Genomic DNA, 6,581 nt, shown 5'->3' with positions numbered 1-6,581 from the left:
TTGTCTTGGCTGTGTGCTTAGAGTCATTGTCCTGTTGGAAGGTGAACCTTTGCCCCCAATCTGAGGTCCTGAGCGCTTTGGGGCAGGTTTTCATCAAGGATACCTCAGTACTTTGCTCTGTTCATCTTTTCCTCGATGCTGACTAGTCTCCCAGTCCCTGCCACTGAAAAACATTCCCACAGCATGATACTGCCACCACCATGCTTCACCGTAGGGATGGTATTGGCCAGGTGATGAGCGGTGCCTGGGATCCTCCAGACGTGATGCTTGGCATTCAGGCCAAAGGGTTTAATCTTGGTTTCATCAGACCAGAGAATCTTATTTCCCTTTAGGTGCCTTTTGGCAAACTCCAAGCGGGCTGTCATGTGCCTTTTACTGAGGAGTAGCTTCCATCTGGCCATTCTACCATAAAGGCCTGATTGGTGGAGTGCTGCAGAGATGGTTGTCCTTCTGGAAGGTTCTCCCATCTCCACAGAGGAACTCTGGAGCTCTGTCAGAGTGACCATCGGGTTCTTGGTCACCTCCCTGACCAAGGCCCTTCTCCCTCGATTGCTCAGTTTGGCCGGGCGGCCAGCTCTAGGAAGAGTCTTGGTGGATCCAAACTTCTTCCATTTAAGAATGATGGAGGCCACTGTGTTCTTAGGGACCTTCAATGCTGCAGGAACGTTTTGGTACCCTTCCACAGATCTATGCCTCAACACAATCCTGTCTTAGAGCTCTACGGACAATTCCTTCGACCTCATGGCTTAGTTTTTGATCTGACAGGCACTGTCAACTGTGGGACCTCATATAGACACACGTGTGCCTTTCCAAATCATGTCCAATCAAGTTGTAGAAACAGGATGCACCTAAGCGCAATTTTGAGGCTCATAGCAAAGGGTCTGAATACTTATGGAACAAAGTATTTCTGTTTTTTAAATATTTTTTATACATTTATAAAAAATTGTTTTCACTTTCTCATTATGGGGTATTGTGTGTAGATTTGAGGATTTTCTTTAACCCATATTTGAATAAGGCTGTAAAGTAACAAAATGTGGAAAAAGTCAAGGGGTCTGAATACTTTCCGAATGCACTGTATACCGAGGTTATTAATATAATTATTATTTAATAGTAATAATCATAATCGGAAATAAAATCACAATGGTGTTATTTGCTATTTATTTAAATTTTACATTTGACTTAGCAAGACTGACATAGCCAATCGAATGCCATTACATTAGATTGCCTGCTGGTCCAAGCAGGTTCTCGGTGACAGTGACGCTCACCAATTACGGGTCAAACGCTGCGAGGGCCTCTCCCTGTTTATTTATTTATGAAACATTACCTCATCTCCGTTGCTATTCAGAGATACAATTGTGAATAACATGCCAAATATTATGCCATTGCTCAATAACATAAAGTCCTATTCCATCTGCCGTTCACGGATTAATTGCGTTACATGACGTACCGCACCGACCGCAATGTGAATCAGGACGAACTGCCATATACCCCAAAGAAAACCTGCCACATATTGATAAACACTTTTTATATACAAATGCTATAAATCCACATTGAGATAAATGAAATACTTACATGAACACCACGCCCTGTAAAACCAGCCAGGTATCCGATGAAGCGCAGGACTGCACAGCAGAAGTATTATTCCATTGATATTTATAAATACTGGCCATAAAGGGGTTTCAATAAATAATATATAGCCTATTTTTATCCAGTTGGCAAGGAAAACGTAAATAAAGAAAAATATAATATTTCCTTGAAAGGCTATCAAGTAAAAAAATATTTGAAATCCTGTAGCCTAAAGGACTGCGTTGTCTGAATGTATTCTACGGTGTAGGCTGCCTGAAAGGATGCTGTGCCCCATAAACGGAACAGATTGGCGGCCATGCGCGGCTGGGTCTGCTTCGATGAGGGTTGTACGCACTCTGCCTGGAGGACGAATACGAGACAAACTGAGAACATATAGTGATGGAGACTCACAGAGGTGGGGAATCACCCCGCGGTGCTTAATTCCGTGTGCCGCAAAGTATCACACCATTCTCACGACGTAAACCATAGGCTATTCTCATCCAATTGGTCTTTTCAAGTCTCCAATAAAACATGTACGTAGTCTCCATCAGTTCCGTTCTCGGCAATTGCGCCCAGTTGGTTAGAATATGGTTTCTGAAGGACTCGCGCTTCGCATCCCATGTCCAGTTCAAGCACAGTGGATTTTTTTTCACATTTGACAAATAAGCCTATAATCTTTGCCTTTTCACTTGGCCTAATGCAACTTATTATAGCCTATTGTACAATGCCAGAATAAGCATACTATACTTTATTAAAGTATATAGGATAGGTTAGTCTACTTGGGACCATATAGATCTAATCATGAGTTAGGGTCAATTCCATTTAAATGAAGTCAATTCCAAATAGACTTCAAACGTGCCATTTTTCAAAATAGGATTTTATTTCTTGAAACCTACTCTAACTAAGAAGAAGTAAGAGTACCTTAACCCTAACTGGTGAGATACAGGAGACAGCAGCTTAAAGTCATTTTAGGCAAACTGAGGGCAGCAGTTCATCATGAAAAGTCTTCAAAGTGTGCTCCTTAGCCTCCTCTCTGGTGAGTTCATCATCATATCTACAGAGCATACAGTAAAGCTTATTTGAAGAACACTGAATGGACACTGTCAGTTGCTAAACACATTAGATTTGCTGTTGCTTTTCACTTATTGTTCTTTGTGCTGAACCAGCTAGTAACTAAAGGGCAGTTGTGTGTCTGATGTGAACTTGTGATCTCTCTCCAGCTGCTGTGGGGAGTGTGTCTATTATGGATGGGATCTTTGCATCTGGATACGAGGGAGGAGAGGCAGAGATCAGGTGCTACTATGGCCGTGGGTACGATAACTACTAGAACTACTCTGATATTGTAGTTAAAACTCAATGTGGTGTTCGCCACACTGAGAAAAGCAGGTTCTCTCTGTATGGTGACACAAAGAGAAGATTATTCACTTTAAATGTCACCAACCTGACCCTAGAAGACGCTGGGGCATACTGGTGCACAGTGAGGAGAACCTTGACAGACATCGATACAGAAATCAGACTGGAGGTAGTCAAAGGTAAGTTCTCTTTTTCTTTGTGTATTTTTTTGTAAATTTATTTTTTTACGGATTTGACAACAACAAAAAACATCAACACAAACTGACATGTTCAACAAAAGGGGGGAGTTGTTAAATAAATAAATAAATATTACAGATTGAGTTGGATAGAGTCCAAAATGAGCAGCTCTGGTCCAGTTTGATAGAGTAGCAGTGGAAGCCTTATGCAGCCTGAGCCTTGCAGTTGACCGTACCAATACAGTCGTATGAAAAAGTTTGGGCACCCCTGACAATTTCCATGATTTCCATTTATAAATAATTGGGTGTTTGGATCAGCAATTTCATTTTGATCTATCAAATAACTGATGGACACAGTAATATTTCAGTAGTGAAATTAGGTTTATTGGATTAACAGAAAATGTGCAATATGCATCAAAACAAAATTAGACAGGTGCATAGATTTGGGCACCCCAATAGAAAAATCACATCAATATTTAGTAGAGCCTCCTTTTGCTAAAATAACAGCCTCAAGATGCTTCCCATAGCCTCTAATGAGTGTCTGGATTCTGGATGAAGGTATTTCGGAACATTCCTCCTTACAAAACATCTCCAGTTCAGTTAGGTTTGATGGTTGCCGAGCATGGACAGCCCGCTTCAAATCATCCCACAGATTCTCAATGATATTCAGGTCTGGGGACTGGGATGGCCATTCCAGAACATTGTACTTGTTCCTCTGCATAAATGCCCGGGTAGATTTTGAGCAGTGTTTTGGGTCGTTGTCTTGTTGAAACATCCAGCGCCAGCGTAACTTCAACTTTGTGACTGATTCTTCAACATTATTCCCAAGAATCTGCTGATATTGAGTGGAATCCATGCGACCCTCAACTTTAACAAGATTCCCAGTACCGGCACTGGCCACACAGCCCCACAGCATGATGGAACCCCCACCAAATGTTACTGTGGGTAGCAAGTGTTTTTCTTGGAACACTGTGTTCTTTTGCCGCCATGCATAACGTCCCTTGTTATGACCAAATAACTCAATCTTTGTTTCATCAGTCCACAGCACCTTATTCCAAAATGAAGCTGGCTTGTCCAAATGTGCGTTTGCATACCTCAAGCGACTCTGTTTGTGGCATGTGCAGAAAAGGCTTCTTCTGCATCACTCTCCCAAACAGCTTCTCCTTGTGCAAAGTGCGCTGAATTGTTGAACGATGCAGTGACACCATCTGCAGCAAGATGATGTTGTAGGTCTTTGGAGGTGGGCTGTTTTTGACCGTTCTCACCATCCTTTGCCTTTGCCTCTCCGATATTTTACTTGGCCTGCCACTTCTGGCCTTAACAAGAACTGTGCCTGTGGTCTTCCATTTCCTCACTATGTTCCTCACAGTGGACACTGACAGCTTAAATCTCTGCGATAGCTTTTTGTAGCCTTCCTCTAAACCATAATGTTGAACAATCTTTGTTTTCAGGTCATTTGAGAGTTGTTTTGAGCCCCCGATGTTGCCACTCTTCAGAGGAGAGTCAAAGAGAACAACAACTTGCAATTGGCCACCTTAAATACCTTTTCTCATGATTGGATGCACTTGTCTATGAAGTTCAAGGCTTAATGAGCTCACCAAACCAATTGTGTGTTCCAATTAATCAGTGCTAAGTAGTTACAGGTATTCAAATCAACAAAATGACAAGGGTGCCCACATTTTTGCATATCCTATTTTTCACATCTGATTTAATTTCATACAACTTAATATTGCTACACTAAACATCTTTGTCTGGACAATACCCCAGTACTCAGCTTTTATTAGAAAATGAATGGCATGCCACTGTGATCATTTTCTGTGACGACAGAGTAAATTATTATGCAGCCTCAGAGGGGTGCCCAAACTTTTTCATACGACTGTATAAGAATGCTTAAAAACAGCCTGCAGCAGCAGGCTGTCTACACTCGTTGAGAGCGGGCTCCTAAATGCTCCTGTGGTTGGCGTTGCAGTAAAAAAAATCTATATATATTTATTACATATTTAATATATACTGTATATATAATATATACTGTATATATTTCATTAAAAAAATGTGTCTGACCCTGCTTGTTTCAGTGTGACACCCTGAAGTGCAGAAAATGTCTGTTAAGAAAGTCCCTCTGTCATACCACCATGGTTTGGAGGATGTCGTTGGAGACAAAGTTACATTACTGATAATCTGATTGGGACCTTATGTGTTTCTGTGTGTTCCTTGTGTAGCTGGGGTCAGTGGGGTCAGGGTTCATCACATGGAGAGGTATGGAGGGAGGAAACACTCACATCAACTGTACTTGTGAACAGGACTCTGAGGCATTCCCAAAGTACCTCTTTAAAGGAGATTACGGAATTTAAATTCTCATTAAAGTCCAGTATGGACTTATAAAGGGAGATATGCACTATATGACGACACAGAGAGAAGAGTCTTCACTATGACCATTGATAACCTGAACCTAGAGGATGCTGGGACATAATTGTGTGGAGTGGAATCATGATTCATGAATCATGATCATGATTAGATAAACTGATTCAAATTAGGCTCACTGTGGAAAGAGGTTTGTACATGAGAGTATTTCAATGCTAAATATTTTCTAGGAATGGTAAAAGTTACTTTGAAACCGATCAAGGTTCATTCACATTTGTGCATTCTATTTGATTGTGCTAACTGGTTTGTGTTCTCGTGTTCAGTTTCAGGTAACTCAGTTTTAAGTATCTCACTGGTGACTGTGAGTCTGGCTGTGTTGCTGCTAGTAGTCAGCCTGCTAATAGTCTACAGATGGAAATGTAACAAGGAGCAAGGTATTTACACATGGAAACACACATACATATGTGCATGCTTACGAGCACACACTCACTTCTACAGGGTAGGTCTCTCCCAGCAGACAGAAGTCTAGCAAATAAAACACATACACAGGAAAAACTGAAGGGGTGAGAATAGAATAGAGAAACCATTAAAATACTTCATAAAATGTTGTTTTCTTTGTAACCCTTTATTTTACAGCCCGTTATTTCCATAGATTTTTAGGAAACCTATGAAAATCTGAAACCCAGCATGGCAAACCAAGACATCTACCAAAGCATGAATCCTGAAACTGCAAATCAAGACAACATCTACCAAAGCCTGAATCCTGAAACTGCAAACCAAGACACCATCTACCAAAGTTTGAACCCTGGAACTGCAAACCAAGATACCTTCTACCTAAACCCTGACCCCTGAATTAAACTAGAATTTATTGCAATAATTTACCAATATTTTGCTGCATATCTTGAATTATGGTGAAAGTAATGTATTGACCTGGATAGGTATGTCCCTGGCAAAAAATATTCCCATAGGATTATTGATTTTTCCAATAGAATCCCATAGGATTCTCACAATTATGTAGGATTTTGTCTCACCTTTATCAAAATCCTATTGGAGTACTTTTTTCCTATTGGACTTTTTTTCTTAACCCATTAAATTATAGTTTGTTCCAGTACAACACAACATCAT

This window comes from Salvelinus namaycush, chromosome 7 (assembly GCF_016432855.1).
Source record: "Salvelinus namaycush isolate Seneca chromosome 7, SaNama_1.0, whole genome shotgun sequence".
Lineage (NCBI taxonomy): Eukaryota > Metazoa > Chordata > Actinopteri > Salmoniformes > Salmonidae > Salvelinus > Salvelinus namaycush.
This window is presented reverse-complemented; position numbering follows the sequence as displayed.